Source organism: Schistocerca serialis, chromosome 3, assembly GCF_023864345.2.
Source record: "Schistocerca serialis cubense isolate TAMUIC-IGC-003099 chromosome 3, iqSchSeri2.2, whole genome shotgun sequence".
Lineage (NCBI taxonomy): Eukaryota > Metazoa > Arthropoda > Insecta > Orthoptera > Acrididae > Schistocerca > Schistocerca serialis.
This window is the reverse complement of record NC_064640.1, coordinates 338,513,284-338,525,814: the sequence shown is the minus strand read 5'-3', so window position 1 is coordinate 338,525,814 and position 12,531 is coordinate 338,513,284.

Sequence of the window (12,531 nt, the reverse complement as noted above, 5' to 3'; positions counted from 1 at the left end):
GTCGCAGTTCCTTTTTCCCGGCGTAGTGGAGCAACTCGACCCGACATGGACCCAACATGTCGCTGGAAGTCTCCTGAACAACTATTGAGCCATACTGCCTCTGATGGGCCGAGCGGTTTTGGGCGCTACAGTCTGGAACCGCGCGATCGATGCGGTCGCAGGTTCGAATCCTGCCTCGGGCACGGATGTGTGTGATGTCCTTAGGTTAGTTAGGTTTAAGTAGTTCTAAGTTCTAGGGAACTGATGACCATTGCAGTTAAGTCCCATAGTGCTCAGAGCCATTTGAACCATTTTGAACCAAACTACCTCTATAGCCGTCCATAATTCCGAAAGTGTTGCCGGTGCAGCATCTGGTGCACAAACTGAACTCTCGATTATGTTCCCTAAAAGCTAGACAGGATTCATGCCGGATGATTTGAGAGGCCAAATCATTCGCTAGAATTGTCCAGAATGTCCTTCAAACCAACAGCGAACCACTGTGGCCCGCTGACATGGACTATTTTCATCCATAAAAATTCCATCATTGTCTGGGAACATGAAGTCCATGAATGGCTGCAAATGGTCTCCAAGTTGCCGAACATAACCATGCCCAGTCAGCGATCAGTTCAGTTGGGCCAGAGGATCCAGTCCTCCAGCCAATGATCAGTTCAGTTCGACCAGACAGTCCTTTCCAAGTAAACGCAGCCCACATTAATATGGAGCCACCCTTCAGCTTGCACAGTGCCTTGTTGACAACTTTGGTCCAGGGCTTCGTGGCGTCTGCGCCACACTCGAACCCTACAATCAGCACTTACCAACTGAACTCGTGGCTCATCTGAAGAAGCCACGGTTTTTCAGTCATCTGGAGTGCAACCAGTGAGGTCACGAGCCAGGAGAGGCACTGCAGGTGATATCCTGCTGTTGGCAAAAGCCCTCATGTTGGTCGTCTGCTGCCATACGCCATTAACGCCAAATTTCGCTGCACTGTCCTGATGAATACGTTCGTCGTACGTATCACACTGATTTCTGCAGTTATTTCATGCACTGTTGCTTGTCTGCAAACGCTGCTGCTCTCAGTCGCAAAGTCAAGATCGTCGGCTACTGCATTGTCTGTGGTAAGCGGTAATGCCTGAAATTTGGTATTCTCAGAACACTCTTAAAATTGTGGATTTCGGAATATTGAACTCCCTATCGATATCCCATTCCGCACTGAAAGTCTGTTAATTCCCATCGTGTGGCCATAATCACGTCGGAAACCTTTTCACATGAATCTCCTGAGTACAAATGACAGAACCACCTATGCACTGCCCTTTTATACTTTGCGTTCATGATAACTTACTGCCATCTGTATATGTGAATATCGCTATCCCATGACTTTTGTCAGCTCAGTGTACAAAGCAAGCTGCAAACGAGTCAGTATAAATTTGTGAGTGTTAAAGTGTAAAGTCAAGTGCCAGCACACCAGTCGGGAACAATAGAGAATAGATGGCTGTGAGAAGGCGTCAGCCAATCGCATGCTGACTGACCCTTCTCCAGGATGACAACGCGACTGCAGCAGCCCCTAAGTAAAGAGGACATAAGTGCCATGACCGACTGGCGACCCCCATCCTATCCTCTGTTATGCCAGCATTGCCTGGATCTCCGCACCCACGGCCTTTTACAAGGCCCTCCAAATCCTTGAACGTCATGCACTCCGCCTTGCCGTCCGTATCCACCTTCCTTCCCCCACACGGCTCCTGTACGACCTCGTCCCCTTCCCCCCACCTCCTCCTTTTCCTTCAACATCTCCACATCCTTTACACTATCCGCAGGCTTGATTTCCCCCCCCCCCCCTGGTTTCCTGCTTCCTCTCTGCCCCATGCCCGTTGCCGCGCCTCTATCGCTGTATCCCTCCCTCTCTCCACCACCACACCCTCCATCTCCTTCATCAGGGCAGTTTCCAGCACCTCCCCCTCCTGGATGTTGAACTTCGCCGTGACATATACCCTTCCTTCCAACTGTAACCTGGTCTTGTTCCCCTCCTCCCCAGGGCCCCCCTTTTCCTCTCCCCTCCTTCTCCAAGAGCGAATTTTCCTCCTCCCCCCCCCCCTGAGTCATGCCACCCTGTCCATGCCTCTTTCCCTCCCACGTCCTTCCCTCCCCGGCCCTCTTTGGCGTGCCCCCCGCCTGTCTCCCCCCCTCTCTTCCCCACCCTCCCTTATTTCCTTCTCCCTCGTCTCCTTTCACCTGGCCGATCCTCTGTTTTGCTCATCGTCATCAGCGTGCTATGTCAGTACTGTGTTTGGTGCTGTTCTCCTGTGCATCAAGAGGTGTGACTTTAATTGTGTGGTCCCAGCGGAGGTCCGAGTGCTCCCTCGGGCATGGGTGTGTGTGTTTGTCCTTAGGATAATTTAGGTTAAGTAGTGTGTGAGCTTAGGGACTGATGACCTTAGCATTTAAGTCCCATAAGATTTCACACACATTTGAACTTTTTTTTAAATTGTGTGCTGGACTTGTACATAGTTTCCTGTCAGTGATTGTTATGTGCTACGCCGTCTGTCGATACTTTTGTGCTCCAGTCATACTTCGCATTGTGTTCTTTTAATTGTCCCAGTGTGTGGTGTTTTGTTTGCACTACTTTTTTACGGTTTTTATCTCCATTTTTTTGTCTATTGTCTTCCATAATGTTCCCCCCTCCCACTTTTTTTATATCTATGTACACCATGTTTTTTCCTTCATGTTATTTTTAAATGTCTTCTATTGTATGTTTTATGTCTTTTGGCCGAAGAGCAGTGCATATGTTGCTGCCAGCCCACCCCAATGAGAAATTGAAATACAATAAAGAAAAAAAAACTGGCGACCCCCAGTTCAAGAGCAGCTTCAAGACTAGCGACTTGGATAGAAGCGTCAATGCTTGTTACTTCACTTATACTCTCTATTTAACACAGACTTGGAATTGTTTGTACTGAAGAAGATAGATTACGTTGTATCGCTGCTTGTGACACATCTGTGTAGTTGTAAAAGTTAGGTATTGTAATTGCTCAGTTTGTAATAAAACTCATTAATACGATTTGTTTGAATGTTTGTCTAGCTAACCGGGAATGTATGCATCTTAGACAACACATGTTTGGCGACAAGATCAACGAATACCAACGCGACAACCTGTTCATGTTTCGCACACAGAACCTGGCTGCCACTGTTTTGATTTGTCTTGGGCTTTTGTATTTTGCTGACGCCTTAATTCTACGCTGTCTTTTCTTTGCATGGGTGTGTTTACATGTTTTTTCAGTGTTTTTCTATTCAGTGCTTTCAGGTGGGTGTTGCAGAAATTTTCTTTGCTTTTGTGCTTATTTTTTCTTGCTTGCATTGTCTGCTTATTGCATTTGCCTACTCCACAATGAGGAACCCACCTCTCCCATCCCCTGCTCAGGTGCCTCAGCTGCAAGTGATAGATGCAACACAGCTAACACAAATGTTTCAATTTGAGACGCAGCAGACAGCCACACTGCTAAATATGGTACAGCAGCTACTAACCAATCAAGCAACCAATGCAGCATAAAATACAACAACTGTATCTCCAAGTGCCATACCGCCTTTTCACCAGTTTATGAAAAAGAAGAGGAATGGCTCGAGTGGTTGCAACAGTATGAAGCCCACATAATTGCTCACAATGTATCAGTTACTGTGAAACGACATTACTTTTTGTCAACGGTAGGAAGTGCAGTTTTTCGTCTCATTCAGAAATTGCTCCCTAACACCACTCCGAGAGAACATTCCTATGATAAGGTTGTAGAGTCGCTAACTAACTATTATAACCAACAAGTGAATGTGGTGGCAGCTAGGTAACAATTCTCCCATTGCAAGAACAGGTCAGAGCCAAATTATCGTGAGTGGGTAACATATTTGCAGGGTTGTTGTTGTTGTTGTGGTCTTCAGTCCTGAGACTGGTTTGATGCAGCTCTCCATGCTACTCTATCCTGTGCAAGCTTTTTCATCTCCCAGTACCTACTGCAACCTACATCCTTCTGAATCTGCTTAGTGTATTCATCTCTTGGTCTCCCTCTACGATTTTTACCCTCCACGCTGCCCTCCAATACTAAACTGGTGATCCCTTGATGCCTCAGAACATGTCCTACCAACCGATCCCTTCTTCTGGTCAAGTTGTGCCACAAACTTCTCTTCTCCCCAATCCTATTCAATACTTCCTCATTAGTTATGTGATCTACCCATCTAATCTTCAGCATTCTTCTGTAGCACCACATTTCGAAAGCTTCTATTCTCTTCTTGTCCAAACTATTTATCGTCCATGTTTCACTTCCATACATGGCTACACTCCATACGAATACTTTCAGAAATGACTTCCTGACACTTAAATCAATACTGGATGTTAACAAATTTCTCTTCTTCAGAAACGCTTTCCTTGCCATTGCCAGCCTACATTTTATATCCTCTCTACTTCGACCATCATCAGTTATTTTGCTACCCAAATAGCAAAACTCCTTTACTACTTTAAGTGCCACATTTCCTAATCTAATTCCCTCAGCATCACCCGACTTAATTAGACTACATTCCATTATCCTCGTTTTGCTTTTGTTGATGTTCATCTTATATCCTCCTTTCAAGACACTGTCCATTCCATTCAAATGCTCTTCCAAGTCCTTTGCTGTCTCTGACAGAATTACAATGTCATCGGCGAACCTCAAAGTTTTTATTTCTTCTCCATGAATTTTAATACCTACTCCGAATTTTTCTTTTGTTTCCTTTACTGCTTGCTCAATATACAGATTGAACAACATCGGGGAGAGGCTACAACCCTGTCTTACTCCCTTCCCAACCACTGCTTCCCTTTCATGTCCCTCGACTCTTATAACTGCCATCTGGTTTCTGTACAAATTGTAAATAGCCTTTCGCTCCCTGTAATTTACCCCTGCCACCTTTAGAATTTGAAAGAGAGTATTCCAGTCAACATTGTCAAAAGCTTTCTCTAAGTCTACAAATGCTAGAAACGTAGGTTTGCCTTTCCTTAATCTTTCTTCTAAGATAAGTCGTAAGGTCAGTATTGCCTCACGTGTTCCAGTGTTTCTACGGAATCCAAACTGATCTTCCCCGAGGTTGGCTTCTACTAGTTTTTCCATTCGTCTGTAAAGAATTCGTGTTAGTATTTTGCAGCTGTGACTTATTAAGCTGATAGTTCGGTAATTTTCACATCTGTCAACACCTGCTTTCTTTGGGATTGGAATTATTATATTCTTCTTGAAGTCTGAGGGTATTTCGCCTGTTTCATACATCTTGCTCACCAGATGGTAGAGTTTTGTCAGGACTGGCTCTCCCACGGCCGTCAGTAGTTCCAATGGAATATTGTCTACTCCGGTGGCCTTCTTTCGACTCAGGTCTTTCAGTGCTCTGTCAAACTCTTCGCGCAGTATCATATCTCCCATTTCATCTTCATCTACATCCTCTTCCATTTCCATAATATTGTCCTCAAGTACATCGCCCTTGTATAGACCCTCTATATACTCCTTCCACCTTTCTGCTTTCCCTTCTTTGCTTAGAACTGGGTTTCCATCTGAGCTCTTGATATTCATACAAGTCGTTCTCTTATCTCCAAAGGTCTCTTTAATTTTCCTGTAGGCGGTATCTATCTTACCCCTAGTGAGATAGGCCTCTACATCCTTACATTTGTCCTCTAGCCATCCCTGCTTAGCCATTTTGCACTTCCTGTCGATCTCATTTTTGAGACGTTTGTATTCCTTTTTGCCTGTTTCACTTACTGCATTTTTATATTTTCTCCTTTCATCAATTAAATTCAATATTTCTTCTGTTACCCAAGGATTTCTACTAGCCCTCGTCTTTTTACCTACTTGATCCTCTGCTGCCTTCACTACTTCATCCCTCAAAGCTACCCATTCTTCTTCTACTGTATTTATTTCCCCCATTCCTGTCAATTGCTCCCTTATGCTCTCCCTGAATCTCTGAATTTGCAGGGTATGACAAGGAAATGCAAATTCAAATGTGCTTGTGTTGCGCTGCTTTATATTCCAATGTTAGGTTGCATGATGTGATCGTGTACAATGTAACTGATGTCAAACTTCGAGAACAGATTTTGAAACAGTCGGATCTGTCATTTCATCACGTAGTGCAAATTCTAGATCAGTATGATTCTGGTGCTGTAGCGACCGATAAATTTGAGCAGCCACCAATTGGTTGGGCCGAGTTGTTCCTTGGTTGCGACTGGCCCAGCAGGCAGTAACAGCATGTGTGTGCCGAGCAGCGTAAATAGATCTCTAAACAGGCGAACAAAATTAAGTCATGCCCTCGATGCTATTCACAGTACAAATGCCAAAACTGCCCATCCAGACAAGCACAGGGTTAGGCTCGTGGCAAGAAAGGTCACGTACAATCCGTATGTTTGCAACAGAACAAACATAAGAATTCTGTCTGCCCACATGAATCTAGTCACAAGGCCCATGTAATCAATGAAGTGTATTCAAAGCCTGCTGCGGACATTAGCAAAACTAGCAAGCAAAACAGTTTCTTCAGTGTTACGCCAGTCCAACAAACTTTTTGTTCTTTTGCATCTTAGTGGAAAACATGTGAAATTACGGTTACATGAACTGTAGGCGCCCAATGCCTGACTAAAACTAGCACTCACCTGTCGCCTTACAATGGACAAGATATTCCCATTCTCAGAAAATGTACTTTACCTGCCATGCATCGCTAGCTCATGTGAACCGTGACTTTCACTGTGCTACAATCACGCACTAGTGAAAACATATTTGGTTTTGATTCGTTTGATTTGTTTGGCTTTAAAATTCAGGACAGTGTGTTGCCAGTGACTGCATTCAATGCCAACGACAGTGTAGATCGCTTGTTGAAAGAATTCCCTGAACTGTTTTCTGAAGGTTTAGGCGAGACTAGCAATGTTGTTGCGCATATTACTATGAAAAACAATGCTCAGCTGAAATTTTGCTGGGCCATAACTGTTCCCATTAGATTACGGGACAAAGTCGCTCTGAACTTAAAGAACTGCAAGATAGCGGAGCTATTGCGCCCATACAAGCTAGTCATTGGATAAGTCCACTGGTTTTGCTTCCCAAACCTTCAGGTTGCATTCGCCTCTGTGTTGACTTTAAGTCTACGGTCAACTTACAAACTGTGATTGATACTCACGCCTTGCCACGCCCAGAGGATCTCATGGATACATTAGGCGCTGGTCGCTACTATTCAAAAATTGATTTTCACAATGCGTATCTTAAAATGCCACTAGATGCAGAATCTCATACCGTGTGTGTTGTGAACACTCATTTGGGCTTGTTTAAATATTTACGTTTGCCTTTTGGCAGTGCTTCCGCGTCTGCCATTTTCCAACAGTATTTGGGGCAGCTGACTACGCGAGTACCAAAATGTTCAAACTACACTCATCAAGAAAAGTTTTGCATCACCCCAGTTCCCAGAATTCCTGAAGATAGATGTTTAATGTATCACAGACACAGTCCCTTTGACTGATAGGTATGCATATGGGTTATGTTTTGGCTGTTTATTCCAGAGTTGGGTCCATACACTATCATCTCGTGTGCAAATGTGTATGGCATGTAACTTGCTATATATAGCTACTACGAGAATGACTCCACGTTCACTTTTGCGCTTGAAAATGACTTAGCTCGACGCTGGTCTCAATACAGTGCTTATTTAGCTAAACAGCCTGGTGAAAATGATGTTTTCAAGACAGTCTTATCATCCAACATTAACAGATTTTCATTTTATTTGGCTTTTCTCGATGCCTCACCTGGAGTAGTAACTGTACAACTAACTTCCACGCACGAAGACCATTTTGAGCATGAGCTTCAGCGCACTTAGCCGTTATCACTACGAAAACTTCTAAGGAAGGAAGGAAGAGCAGAGTTCAACGTCCCATCGATGAAAAGGGCATTATACAGAGTTGTCCATTGATCGTGACCGGGCCAAATATCTCACGAAATAAGCGTCAAACGAAAAAACTACAAAGAACGAAACTTGTCTAGTTTGAAGGAGGAAATCAGATGGTGCTGTGGTTGGCCCGCTAGATGGCGCTGCCATAGGTCAAACGGATATCAACAGCGTTTATTTTTAAATAGGAACCCCATTTTTATTACATATTCGTGTAGTACGTAAAGAAATATGAATGTTTTAGTTGGACCACTTTTTTCGCTTTGTGATAGATGGTGCAGTAATAGTCACAAACGTATGAGTAAGTGGTATCACGTAACATTCCGCCAGTGCGGACGGTATTTGCTTCGTGATACATTACCCGTGTTAAAATGGACCGTTTACCAATTGCGGAAAAGGTCGATATCGTGTTGATGAATGTTACACATGTGTCATGCACTCGTGTTTTGTACTCAATGGTGGATTTAGTGATGCTTTAAATACAATTAAATATTTTATTATTAAAACATTCCTAACTTCAGTCGTGATTCTTTATCACTAACTTAAAATTTTAATACTTTACGACAACGCTACACTTTTTAGCTGGCACTGAGTATTTCAGTGTAATCTTCATTCTGTCTTGAGCAGAGACCGAATACTGAAGTACCGTGGCAGGCTGCTTTCCATTGGCTATTCATATTCCATTCAGACAATATTGCACTTGGCACTTGTTCTCTCATCAACATACAAGTAACACTATTTACGTGTAATGAAACTTCAGATTCCCATTAGCAGATGGCGCCAATATTTAATTCCCTCGGTGGGGTTAATCAGATGTAGATTAGGTTACTCAGTCGACAGTTCTAAAATCTAATAAACCGTGTCCACCTAACAATACAGTTTCAGACAGAATACAAAGTTCTATACAGTCCAGTCCACCTAAGGAAACAAACTACAACTGAAGCAAATCACACAACTGCTCAATGGTGTGGGACCCATACCAAAAAGTAATAACAGGGATATTAAACATACTGAAAAAAGGGTGGTACGAGTAGTCTCTAGTTAGTCTGACTCCTGGAGAGCGTCATGGAAATGCAGAAAAAACAGCTTTGGCAGAGTCCTAAAGATATACGCAAATTATCCCACGAAAGCCTACTCACAAAGCTTCACGAACGACTGTTACGTGAAGAATCTAGACTATGCTTCAGTCCCTAGCTATCACTCGCATACTGACTGTGAAGATCAGGTTAGACTACTTACAGCTCGCAAAGAGGCGTTTAAGCAGTTATCCTTTCCGCGCTCCATTAGCGATAGAAACGAGAATAAAACTTAACATATGGCATAATGTTAAGTAACCTCTGCAAAGCACTTTACAATGATTTTCAGAGTATATATGTAGATTTAGAAACATGTACTAATTATTCAGAGTAGTAAACAAAGGGAAAAGATATTAGTGTTGTTCCTACCCAGTATGCATTGCAATCTTTAACTGCAATTCCATTTATCAGAGTAAATGCAGTACTTTGAGCTGCCCTCAAACCTCGAATCAGAAGGTACTACTTTTTCGGTATTCACGAGTCATTTAACGTTTCAAGAATATACATTTGTGATATATTACCATCCTACAGTTTGCAATAAAAAAATACATAGCCTTGTGGCAGCAGGAATGATATCTGTTACAGAACAAATCAGACAAACAGACACATAGTAGGCTCTCCAAAGCTGGAATAATGTCTACAGACGTACAGTAAATTATAGCATTTTATGTAGATAACCTCATTGAATATAAAACTGATCTGTTAAAGGTCCAGTTGTAAGACGTCGTGGTCTCCTGACCTTCATTACTTACATATTCCGCCCTCACAATCATATTCCGCACATCAAGACGCTTCATTCGAACCCAAACTCGATAAGATAAAGTCAATGTTGTATGAATTCATGTAAACGATATGCAAATAACAAGTAAATCGCAAGTGCGCACCGAGGTTGAAACACTCGAGGCTGGCATACACACACACATTCAAGACACAACGGTCACAAAAGCTTTTAGTTCGGGAGAGGCAAACCGCACGTCAGGAGGCCAGTCCCTTCAGAGGACGAGTCAACCTATCTACATCGGCCAGCGATCGCCTGTAGAGCAGACACTGTTTGCAAGAGTGAAAGGAAGAACGACCCCGTGTTCGGCTTAAAAGCAAATTCCGCTACATTGTGTGGGAGCACCCAGCCTACACATTCTTTACAAACATTAGCACACAGTTTCAGAGGTTTTCACAGGGAGACAGCAAACGCCAAACGCCGATGCTACAGATTTCCGGATTGGTCGCCTTAAACAAAACGTCATTCTCCCGTTTTAGAAGAGCAATGCTGATTGGCAGACGATATTTCTGACGCCTTGAGCTGAAGGAGTAATGGAAGAGACCAAATGATATACCCCTTCACGTCTGGCGTGGAGAGGGGCCATTCCGTTGTCACTCTTGGCGTGAGAACACGTAACGAGAGCGTGTGCACTCGTACGTGTACTCATAGAGCGACGAACAAGTCTCTCCTCAATACTTCACTCGGATAGCACCTCTGTCGAGAGTGAATCGGAGTGCGACTCCATATTGAGTCCTTGTGATTAAGCGTTGTTCACTGTTGGCCGCCACACTTATTGTGCGGTGTGAACTGACAGAGTTATAGTTAAATGCCTGCGAGCGAATTTTTGAGTGGCATCACGGTGGACTGGTTATGTGACCGGTGTACAACGCCAATAGTTAGACTAAGGGCGAATAGGAGTCCTTGACTTCATCAAGGCATAGGGAGAGTTTGATTGGCGAAGGTCAATCCAGATAGAACGAGGGTTATCTTATTTGTCAGCAGCGAGCGGCGCAGTCAGCAGTCATCGCAGCTTACGGCATTGTGCGCTATAGCTCTTGCGAGCCCCATATTTCCTCCACAACAGTACACTTCACTGCATTTCACACACGATAGCCTCGACCATACCTAGCAACATTCTAATGGATAATTATTCAAGTTGAGTAGGTGCGCCTCTCAGCCATTCTGCCAAGTCAATAACAATCTTAAACTTTGTATAGAAATTTCATTAGTGAATCCTATCCTTAAGAGGTAACTTCACATTCCGAAAAGAACCCGTAAATAACTTGTTCAGTTCATAACTAAAAGTGCCATTGTGATTTCTCAGAATTTTTGCAAAAAAAAATAATAATTTTCGTTAGTTTCATGTTTTTCTTACACTAATTAGCACTACTCCAGTACCCAAGTATCCCACTAGTTACGTAAGAAATTTTGTGAATTTTTGTGTCATTTCCTTACAGCGGACGACTCCAGAAGATACTTATTGCTGAAAGTTTTTCAGACATTTCTCTTTAGAACGTTAGAAGCGTCTGTCTGACTTCTGTAGTAGTGTGCGGGTGGAAATTGCATCTTGCAGGAGCCACAGGGTAAAGGGTACATCTCAGATTGATCCGTTGCGAAGAATGACAGAATAGCACCCTCGTCGCTCACAGAAAATGGCGACCCTGCCAGTATAGGTAAAATATGTAAGCTACCAGGATAGGAAAGTGTCAGGATAGTTAGGTATAGCAGGTCGCAGCAGTAGCGCTTTGAAGGACTTTCTTTCATGTATTAAATAGCTGTTTGCAAAGATTGGGATCAGAATAGATATAGGTAGTGAAGAAAGCAGAATTGCAGGGAAAAGGGCGTGTGTTATTGTGTTGGAAAATTTTGCGTTTTTTACGCTTTTTGTGTAGCTGTTAGGGCATAGGATTTTCAGGTGATAGACACTAACGCAGAGTGACGCAGAGACGCAGTGTGACGCAGCATCATATAAGTTAGAATTAAAAAATAACATTTTTCTCCCTTTGCAAGCGCACAGGTTTAGATTGGAGACTGTAGCAGAGCAGGCAGAACATTAGCCGAGAAGTCACGACGGTATTGTCGTTGTTGGTTCAACCAACTGGTAAGTGGTCGTACAGTTTTGTAGATGGGGTTGTGGTGTGTTGAAAGAATTTCCATGTTAACGAGAGCACAAGCCAAAAGGTTACGTGAGAGACAGCAAGTAGACAAGATGGGGGAGAATCAACCAGATAGACAGCAAGTAAACGAGCTTATTGAGAATAGGACAAAAGGTGAACCTGAGAATAGGACAGACGGTGAATCAGAGAATAGGACAGTCGGGGAGCTGCAGAATCAGCAGGCTCAGTTAGACTGGGATAAAATTGAGACAGATCAGACAGATGGGAATCGAAGGGACGAGAACATCGAATTTCCAGAATATGAAATTCCGGGTAGGGCACATTCTGAGCCAGAAGTAGACAGCCCACGTAGGAAATGGCAAAGATTAGAAGCGCAACGAGCACAGGAAACGCGTTTGTTTGCCGCATATTCAGGGGCAGAATACGCGTCAATACAGTCAATGAACCGGCAGTTTGCTAACGTTCAAAGAGAAGTGGACAGTGAGGAAGAGGGGGAACATTTAGAATACGTCGAACCTATCGTACACATTCTAAATATGCCCCAACAACAGACACAGAATTATACGGAGTTACGAGCGCCACGAAAAGGTTCCGTAACAGACGCAACTGTACCTGCAAACACTAGACACACACAACAGAGAGGGCAGAATGCGGAGTTGTTTGCGCCACGTAATGGTTCAATGACAAACGCAAC